Source organism: Hyperolius riggenbachi, chromosome 12 (assembly GCF_040937935.1).
Source record: "Hyperolius riggenbachi isolate aHypRig1 chromosome 12, aHypRig1.pri, whole genome shotgun sequence".
In the NCBI taxonomy this organism is placed as follows: domain Eukaryota; kingdom Metazoa; phylum Chordata; class Amphibia; order Anura; family Hyperoliidae; genus Hyperolius; species Hyperolius riggenbachi.
In genome coordinates this window covers 31,344,298-31,354,835 of record NC_090657.1, presented here as the reverse complement: position 1 = coordinate 31,354,835, position 10,538 = coordinate 31,344,298, and the positions used below count along the sequence as shown (strand labels likewise).

The window sequence follows — 10,538 nt, the reverse complement described above, 5'->3', positions numbered from 1 at the left end:
TGGATATACAACTAGGTCACTGAAGGATGCAGTGGGCACAGTACAAGGTCACTGAAGGATGCAGTGGGCACAGTACAAGGTCACTGAAGGATGCAGTGGGCACTGGATATACAACTAGGTCACTGAAGGATGCAGTGGGCACAGTACAAGGTCACTGAAGGATGCAGTGGGCACAGCAGTGGGCACTGGATATACAACTAGGTCACTGAAGGATGCAGTGGGCACAGTACAAGGTCACTGAAGGATGCAGTGGGCACAGCAGTGGGCACTGGATATACAACTAGGTCACTGAAGGATGCAGTGGGCACAGTACAAGGTCACTGAAGGATGCAGTGGGCACAGTTAAAGGTCACTGAAGGATGCAGTGGGCACTGGATATACAACTAGGTCACTGAAGGATGCAGTGGGCACAGTACAAGGTCACTGAAGGATGCAGTGGGCACAGCAGTGGGCAATGGATATACAACTAGGTCACTGAAGGATGCAGTGGTCACAGTACAAGGTCACTGAAGGATGCAGTGGGCATAGCAGTGGGCACTGGATATACAACTAGGTCACTGAAGGATGCAGTGGGCACAGTACAAGGTCACTGAAGGATGCAGTGGGCACAGCAGTGGGCACTGGATATACAACTAGGTCACTGAAGGATGCAGTGGGCACAGTACAAGGTCACTGAAGGATGCAGTGGGCACAGCAGTGGGCACTGGATATACAACTAGGTCACTGAAGGATGCAGTGGGCACACAAGGATGTCACACTGTGTAATGAGATGCTTATATGCCAGCGAGCGAGCAGTGGGCACTGGGCACGGCACAAGGTCACTGACAGAATGAATGAACAGCGCTGGCAGAGAGTGGCGGCGCCGGCGGTGTGACTGGCTGCCTGCAAATAGTACAAGTGTATAACTGTCACTGGAATATACAAGTGAACACTGCAGCTGCACTAACCTGCCTGCCTGCACTACACACAGATAATCCCCACTCCCACTACACTGACTACACTGCAGCACTGAACCTGCCTGCACTACACACAGTTAAATAATCACTAGACTCCCACACCCCCACTACACTACACTGACTACAACTAACTACAGCAATCACTCACTGACTAGCTAACTGTGTACAGTATAAGAGCAGTGTTAGCAAAAAAACCGCTTTGTTTTTAACACAATAAATGCACTTGCTCAAACAACAATGGCCTGGAGATAATCCTCTCAGCACCACAGTCTAGCAAGGACAGAGCTTTTCCATCATGGCCGCCGCTTTATATTCAGGAGGGGAGGGCATAGCTCCCCTCCTGTGATTGGTTGCTAGGGCCTGGCTGGGGCACTCTGATTGGCCTGCAATGTGTCACTTCCGCATAGTTTGATGCATTTCCGCAAACCACAACTTCAGCACCGGGTTTCACGAGCGTGAATGCGGATTTCTGTCCGCATTCACGCGAAGCCGAAGCAGATTTTCGTGGTTGAAAATCTATTCACGGCTTAGCGTGGCGGAATGCGTCAAAATGGTCGTGAATCCACGCGTAAGCGTGATCACGACCTGGCGGTGAGCACCACTGGTTATGGGTGTGAAGATTACGATGGCCACACTTGTTTTAAGACCATGGCCCCCCAGGCTTTGAGGGTCACCAGGTGGAGGCACGGGAAATGGTGGGAACATTGGGGTGGCCCCAATCAAAGTTTTTTTTTGAGGGGAGGGGCATGATGTTTTTAGTTACACCCCTGCCACCCACCAGATGAACCTAGAAAGGAGAGGGAGCAGGTTGTACTGCAGTTCCATGTTTAGCCCATGAAACATATTCTCTCTATCGTTTTGCTCCTGTACACTGTATATATTGACATATCCACCTGATTGCTAAAGGAACTTGTCTCATCCTCTCATGACGCAATTCCTCAAAACAATAACCGCCCTGTCACTGCTGGGTGATCATCTGACTGCTGTGAGGAATTTCTTGTCAGTCTGCAGATACAGGACTCTTAGCGTTTACCAGGGGGAAAGTGGAAGTAAAATCTGAAGCTGTTCAATGTCTGCCTCTGTGATGTCTCTAAGCCGTGCTGAAAGTCGTTATGTAAGGATTCATTGTTGATCGGATGTAAGGTGAGTGCTGGCATCTGTTTATGTTGTCTGTTGTGGTTTATTATGATGCATGTCTGCTCTACAGCCCAATCAGCAAGTGGTCAGTTTATGCCACAAATTTATATCTCCCAACTGTCCCTCTTTTGGAGGGACAGTCCCTCTTTAGTAACCAAATCTCCTGTCCCCCTTTCTTCCTCATTTGTCCCTCTTTCAGGTCTGATGTACAGATTTGTGTAAATATATGTATTTTTCTACAAAAAATGTATTTAATGGACTCTAAACTTTATTCCCATCCTTTAAATTGATGTATTTCTTATTTTAAAACGTTAATATGAAGGAAAATGACCCAGGATAGAAAGGACCAGTGTGGTTTGAATTATAAAACAACATATTTTCTTATGAAATGTTTATGGTATGCGTGACTAGGAGTGTGTCGGCAGTGTGATTAGGGGTATGACAGGGGCGTGGCGTAACCTCCTTAGTGGTAATCCCGAGTCAGGCTCGGGATGGAAATCTGCAGCTCAGAGCGGTAATCCAGTAATTGAGTGAGGAGCTGCTGCAGATACGTGGAGGTTGGGTGTGGAGGACTGCACACTAAAAGGAAAAAACACAGAGACAACAGGAGCCCAAATTGTGCAGTACGTCACGAGAGTTCAGAAAGGGATGGATGGTGGTTGGATGATACAGGGTGGGTTGCAGAAGGGCAACCAACCACAGCAGGCAGATGGAGATGTATAACCCCGTCCCCGACTCCACTCGGGTATCCAGGTAACTGGAAATGGACAAGGGGAAGAGGCGCCCAGTGGAAATAAAATATGTTTAACCACTTGAGGACTACAGTCTTTCTAACCCTTAAGGACCAGGCACTTTTTTTCCACTCAGACCACTGCAGCTTTCACGGTTTATTGCTCGCTCATACAACCTACCACCTAAATGAATTTTGGCTCCTTTTCTTGTCACTAATAAAGCTTTCTTTTGGTGCTATTTGATTGCTCCTGCGATTTTTACTTTTTATTATATTCATCAAAAAAGACATGAATTTTGGCAAAAAAATGATTTTTTTAACTTTCTGTGCTGACAATTTTCAAATAAAGTAAAATTTCTGTATACATGCAGCGCGAAAAATGTGGACAAACATGTTTTTCATAAAAAAAACCCCATTCAGTGTATATTTATTGGTTTGGGTAAAAGTTATAGCGTTTACAAACTATGGTGCAAAAAGTGAATTTTCCCATTTTCAAGCATCTCTGACTTTTCTGACCCCCTGTCATGTTTCATGAGGGGCTAGAATTCCAGGATAGTATAAATACCCCCCAAATGACCCCATTTTGGAAAGAAGACATCCCAAAGTATTCACTGAGAGGCATAGTGAGTTCATAGAAGATATTATTTTTTGTCACAAGTAAGCGGAAAATGACACTTTGTGACAAAAAAAAAGAAAAAAAAAAAGAATCCATTTCTTCTAACTTGCGACAAAAAAAAATGAAATCTGCCACGGACTCACCATGCCCCTCTCTGAATACCTTGAAGTGTCTACTTTCCAAAATGGGGTCATTTGTGGGGTGTGTTTACTGTCCTCGCATTTTGGGGGGTGCTAATTTGTAAGCACCCCTGTAAAGCCTAAAAGTGCTCATTGGACTTTGGGCCCCTTAGCGCAGTTAGGCTGCAAAAAAGTGCCACACATGTGGTATTGCCGTACTCAAGAGAAGGAGTAGAATGTGTTTTGGGGTGTATTTTTACACATACCCATGCTGGGTGGGAGAAATATCTCTGTAAATGACAATTTTTTCATTTTTTTTACACACAATTGTCCATTTACAGAGTTATTTCTCCCACCCAGCATGGGTATGTGTAAAAATACACCCCAAAACACATTGTACTACTTCTCCCGAGTACGGCGATACCACATGTGTGGCACTTTTTTGCACCCTAACTGCGCTAAAGGGCCCAAAGTCCAATGAGTACCTTTAGGATTTCACAAGTCATTTTGCGGAATTTGATTTCCAGACTACTCCTCACGGTTTAGGGCCCCTAAAATGCCAGGGCAGTATAGGAACCCCACAAATGACCCCATTTTAGAAAGAAGACACCCCAAGGTATTCCGTTAGGAGTATGGTGAGTTCATAGAAGATTTTATTTTTTGTCAAAAGTTAGCGGAAAATTGATTTTTATTGTTTTTTTCACAAAGTGTCATTTTCCACTAACTTGTGACAAAAAATAAAATCTTCTATGAACTCACCATACTCCTAACGGAATACCTTGAGGTGTCTTCTTTCTAAAATGGGGTCATTTGTGGGGTTCCTATACTGCCCTGGCATTTTAGGGGCCCTAAACCGTGAGGAGTAGTCTGGAAATCAAATTCCGCAAAATGACCTGTGAAATCCTAAAGGTACTCATTGGACTTTGGGCCCTTTAGCGCAGTTAGGGTGCAAAAAAGTGCCACACATGTGGTATCGCCGTACTCGGGAGAAGTAGTACAATGTGTTTTGGGGTGTATTTTTACACATACCCATGCTGGGTGGGAGAAATAACTCTGTAAATGGACAATTGTGTGTAAAAAAATCAAAAGATTGTCATTTACAGAGGTATTTCTCCCACCCAGCATGGGTATGTGTAAAAATACACCCCAAAACACATTGTACTACTTCTCCCGAGTATGGCAATACCACATGTGTGGCACTTTTTTGCACCCTAACTGCGCTAAAGGGCCCAAAGTCCAATGAGTACCTTTAGGATTTCACAGGTCATTTTGCGAAATTTGATTTCCAGACTACTCCTCACGGTTTAGGGCCCCTAAAATGCCAGTTCAGTATAGGAACCCCACAAATGACCCCATTTTAGAAAGAAGACACCCCAAGGTATTCCGTTAGGAGTATGGTGAGTTCATAGAAGATTTTATTTTTTGTCAAAAGTTAGCGGAAAATTGATTTTTATTGTTTTTTTCACAAAGTGTCATTTTCCACTAACTTGTGACAAAAAATAAAATCTTCTATGAACTCACCATACTCCTAACGGAATACCTTGAGGTGTCTTCTTTCTAAAATGGGGTCATTTGTGGGGTTCCTATACTGCCCTGGCATTTTAGGGGCCCTAAACCGTGAGGAGTAGTCTGGAAATCAAATTCCGCAAAATGACCTGTGAAATCCTAAAGGTACTCAATGGACTTTGGGCCCTTTAGCGCAGTTAGGGTGCAAAAAAGTGCCACACATGTGGTATCGCCGTACTCGGGAGAAGTAGTACAATGTGTTTTGGGGTGTATTTTTACACATACCCATGCTGGGTGGGAGAAATAACTCTGTAAATGGACAATTGTGTGTAAAAAAATCAAAAGATTGTCATTTACAGAGGTATTTCTCCCACCCAGCATGGGTATGTGTAAAAATACACCCCAAAACACATTGTACTACTTCTCCCGAGTATGGCAATACCACATGTGTGGCACTTTTTTGCACCCTAACTGCGCTAAAGGGCCCAAAGTCCAATGAGTACCTTTAGGATTTCACAGGTCATTTTGCGAAATTTGATTTCCAGACTACTCCTCACGGTTTAGGGCCCCTAAAATGCCAGTTCAGTATAGGAACCCCACAAATGACCCCATTTTAGAAAGAAGACACCCCAAGGTATTCCGTTAGGAGTATGGTGAGTTCATAGAAGATTTTATTTTTTGTCACAAGTTAGTGGAAAATGACACTTTGTGAAAAAAACAATAAAAATCAATTTTCCGCTAACTTTTGACAAAAAATAAAATCTTCTATGAACTCACCATACTCCTAACGGAATACCTTTGGGTGTCTTCTTTCTAGAATGGGGTCATTTGTGGGGTTACTATACTGCCCTGGCATTTTAGGGGCCCTAAACCGTGAGGAGTAGTCTTGAAACCAAATGTCGCAAAATGACCTGTGAAATCCTAAAGGTACTCATTGGACTTTGGGCCCCTTAGCGTACTTAGGGTGTAAAAAAGTGCCACACATGTGGTACCACCGTACTCAGGAGAAGTAGTATAATGTGTTTTGGGGTGTATTTTTACACATACCCATGCTAAGTGGGAGAAATATCTCTGTAAATGACAATTGTTTGATTTGTTTTACACACAATTGACCATTTACATAGAAATTTCTCCCACCCAGCATGGGTATGTGTAAAAATACACCCCAAAACACATTATACTACTTTTCCTGAGTACGGCGGTACCACATGTGTGACACTTTTTTGCAGCCTAGGTGCGCTAAGGGGCCCAACGTCCTATTCACGGGTCATTTTGAGGCATTTGTTTTCTAGACTACTCCTCGCGGTTTAGGGCCCCTAAAATGCCAGGGCAGTATAGGAACCCCACAAGTGACCCCATTTTAGAAAGAAGACACCCCAAGGTATTCCGTTAGGTGTATGGCGAGTTCATAGAAGATTTTATTTTTTGTCACAAGTTAGTGAAAAATGACACTTTGTGAAAAAAAACCACTAAAAATCAATTTCCGCTAACTTTTGACAAAAAATAAAATCTTCTATGAACTCGTCATACACCTAACAGAATACCTTGGGGTGTCTTTTTTTCTAAAATGGGGTCACTTGTGGGGTTCCTATACCGCCCTGGCATTTTACGGGCCCAAAACCGTGAGTAGTCTGGAAACCAAATGTCTCAAAATGACTGTTCAGGGGTATAAGCATCTGCAAATTTTGATGACAGGTGGTCTATGAGGGGGCGAATTTTGTGGAACCGGTCATAAGCAGGGTGGCCTTTTAGATGACAGGTTGTATTGGGCCTGATCTGATGGGTAGGTGTGCTAGGGGGTGACAGGAGGTGATTGATGGGTGTCTCAAGGTGTGATTAGAGGGGGGAATAGATGCAAGCAATGCACTGGCGAGGTGATCAGGGCTGGGGTCTGAGGGCATTCTGAGGGTGTGGGCGGAGATTGAGTGCCCTAGGGGCAGATAGGGGTCTAATCTGATAGGTAGCAGTGACAGGGGGTGATTGATGGGTAATTAGTGGGTGTTTAGGGTAGAGAACAGATGTGAACACTGCACTTGGGAGGTGATCGGACGTCGGATCTGCGGGCGATCTATTGGTGTGGGTGGGTGATCAGTTTGCCCGCAAGGGGCAGGTTAGGGGCTGATTGATGGGTGGCAGTGACAGGGGGTGATTGATGGGTGGCAGTGACAGGGGGTGATTGATGGGTGATTGACAGGTGATTGACAGGTGATCAGTGGGTTATTACAGGGAAGGACAGATGTAAATAATGCCCTGGCGAATTGATAAGGGGGGGTCTGAGGGCAATCTGAGCGTGTAGGCGGGTGATTGGGTGCCCGCAAGGGGCAGATTAGGGTCTGATCTGATGGGTAACAGTGACAGGTGGTGATAGGGGGTGATTGATGGGTAATTAGTGAGTGTTTAGAGGAGAGAATAGATGGAAACACTGCGCTTGGGTGGTGATCTGATGTCGGATCTGCGGGCGATCTATTGGTGTGAGTGGGTGATCAGTTTGCCCGCAAGGGGCAGGTTAGGGGCTGATTGTTGGGTGGCAGTGACAGGGGGTGATTGATGGGTGATAGGTGATTGGCAGGTGATTGACAGGTGATCAGTGGGTTATTACATGGAAGGACAGATGTAATTAATGCACTGGTGAATTGATAAGGGGGGGGGGGGGGGGGGTCTGAGGGCAATCTGAGCGTGTGGGCGGGTGATTGGGTGCCCGCAAGGGGCAGCTTAGGGTCTGATCTGATAGGTAACAGTGACAGGTGGTGATAGGGGGTGATTGATGGGTGATTGATGGGTAATTAGTGGGTGTTTAGAGAAGATAACAGATGTAAACAATACATTTGGGAGGTAATCTGACGGCGGGTTTGCGGGCGATCTAATGGTGTGGGTGGGAGATCAGATTGCCCGCAAGGGGCAGGTTAGGGGCTGATTGATGGGTGGCAGTGACAGGGGGTGATTGATGGGTGATAGGTGATTGGCAGGTGATTGACAGGTGATCAGTGGGTTATTACAGGGAAGAACAGATGTAATTAATGCACTGGCGAATTGATAAGGGGGGGTCAGAGGGCAATCTGAGCGTGTTGGCGGGTGATTGGGTGCCCGCAAGGGGCAGATTAGGGTCTGATCTGATGGGTAACAGTGACAGGTGGTGATAGGGGGTGATTGATGGGTGATTGATGGGTAATTAGTGAGTGTTTAGAGGAGAGAATAGATGGAAACACTGCGCTTGGGTGGTGATCTGATGTCGGATCTGCGGGCGATCTATTGGTGTGAGTGGGTGATCAGTTTGCCCGCAAGGGGCAGGTTAGGGGCTGATTGTTGGGTGGCAGTGACAGGGGGTGATTGATGGGTGATAGGTGATTAGCAGGTGATTGACAGGTGATCAGTGGGTTATTACAGGGAAGAACAGATGTAATTAATGCACTGGCGAATTGATAAGGGGGGGTCAGAGGGCAATCTGAGCGTGTTGGCGGGTGATTGGGTGCCCGCAAGGGGCAGATTAGGGTCTGATCTGATAGGTAAAAGTGACAGGTGGTGATAGGGGGTGATTGATGGGTGATTGATGGGTAATTAGTGGGTGTTTAGAGGAGAGAATAGATGTAAACAATGGATTTGGGAGGTGATCTGATGTCGGATCTGCGGGCGATCTATTGGTGTGGGTGGGTGATCAGATTGCCCGCAAGGGGCAGGTTAGGGGCTGATTGTTGGGTGGCAGTGACAGGGGGTGATTGATGGGTGATTGATGGGTGATTGACGGGTGATTGACAGGTTATCAGGGAAGATAGATGCATACAGTACACAGGGGGGGGGTCTGGGGGGGGGTCTGGGGAGAATCTGAGGGGTGGGGGGGTGATCAGGAGGGGGCAGGGGGCAGGGGGGGATATAAAAAAAAAAATAGCGTTGACAGATAGTGACAGGGAGTGATTGATGGGTTATTAGGGGGGTGATTGGGTGCAAACAGGGGTCTGGGGGGTGGGCAGGGGGGGGGTCTGAGGGGTGCTGTGGGCGATCAGTGGGCGGGGGGGGCAGATCAGTGTGTTTGGGTGCAGACTAGGGTGGCTGCAGCCTGCCCTGGTGGTCCCTCGGACACTGGGACCACCAGGGCAGGAGGCAGCCTGTATAATACACTTTGTATACATTACAAAGTGTATTATACACTTTGTATGCGGCGATCGCGGGGTTAACATCCCGCCGGCGCTTCCGTATGGCCGGCGGGATGTTACGGCGGGTGGGCGGAGCCAGTTGCCGGGGGAAGCGCGCGTCATCAATGACGCGATCGCTCCCCCGGCATGCCTAAAGGACGCGCCGCCTGAAGGCGTATTGCGGTCCTTTAGGCGTCCACTTTGCCGCCGCCCATGGGCTGTGGGCGGTCGGCAAGTCGTTAAACTAGGGATGGTCGGAATGCCAATTTCCGATTCCGTGGTAAATCCGCATTCCGTCATGTACCAATTACCGATTCCGCTTTCCGCTACCAATTTCCGCATTCCAATGCGGAATTTCCGCCGGAAATCGCGGAAATTCCGTCCAACTTTAACATCGATTTTCTCTAAAACTTTGCATCTTGTTCAGAAGATTCTGTTTAATAAACCCTGAGAATTTGGTGTTTCTAGGACTTAAGGGGACTTTGCTATTAACCGCTAAAGTCGGCGGATTTTTACTGTAATGTAAAATGCAGAAAATCTGCATCTGCCCATTTTCTGCATTTTACATTACAGTAAAAATCCGCCGACTTTAGCGGTTAATAGCAAAGTCCCCTTAAGTCCTAGAAACACCAAATTTTCAGGGTTTATTAAACTGAATGTTGTGAACAAGATGCAAAAAAAGTTTTCAAAAAGACCTTATAGTTTTTGAGAAAATCGATGTTCAATTCGGGGGGAATGTCCGCGATTTCCGGCGGAAATTTCTGCGATTTCCGGCGGAAATCCGCCTACGGCACTTGCATTACCGATTTCCGCATTCCGATGCGGAAATGCAATTTCCGATCGGAATTTCGGAAATTGCATTTCCGCGGAATCCGAATGAGCATCCCTAGTTAAAACTAATAAAAAAGAAAAATGTGAGGTGGCTTACCTCAATGAAGGCCAATTCATATATGAGAGATGAAAAGGAATGTATTATAAAGCACAGGTGCCCAGTAGAAATACATTTTATTTCCACTGGGCTCCTCTTCCCCCTTGTCTTCAGCTGCTGCAGATTGCACAACTTTTAGACCCTAAATCTGGAAATAATCATAGTGCCAGGGAGGTTAAAGGGGAACTGAAGAGAGAGGTATATGGAGGCTGCTATGCTTATTTCCTTTTAGACTATACCAGTTGCCTGGCAGCCCTGCTGATCCTCTGCCTCTAATACTATTAGCCATAGCCCCTGAACAAGCATGCAGCAGATCAGGTGTTTCAGTGGTTCAGACTTATAAGTCTGATCTGACAAGACTAGCTGCAGGCTTGTTTCTGGTTTTAATCAGATACTACTGCAGAGAAATAGACCAGCAG

General features: G+C 46.2%; 1 protein-coding gene across 2 annotated transcripts in view; it reads left to right on the top strand.

Moving 5' to 3' along the window:
- The first annotated feature begins 1,802 nt into the window (after nt 1-1,802).
- LOC137540710 (opioid growth factor receptor-like) overlaps nt 1,803-10,538 on the top strand; it is a 246,721-nt gene continuing 237,985 nt past the window's right edge. For both annotated transcript variants that reach the window (XM_068261834.1, XM_068261833.1), the window contains exon 1: nt 1,803-2,099. The gene's annotated coding sequence lies outside the window, so the exon portion shown is untranslated. The remainder of the gene's footprint in view (nt 2,100-10,538) is intronic.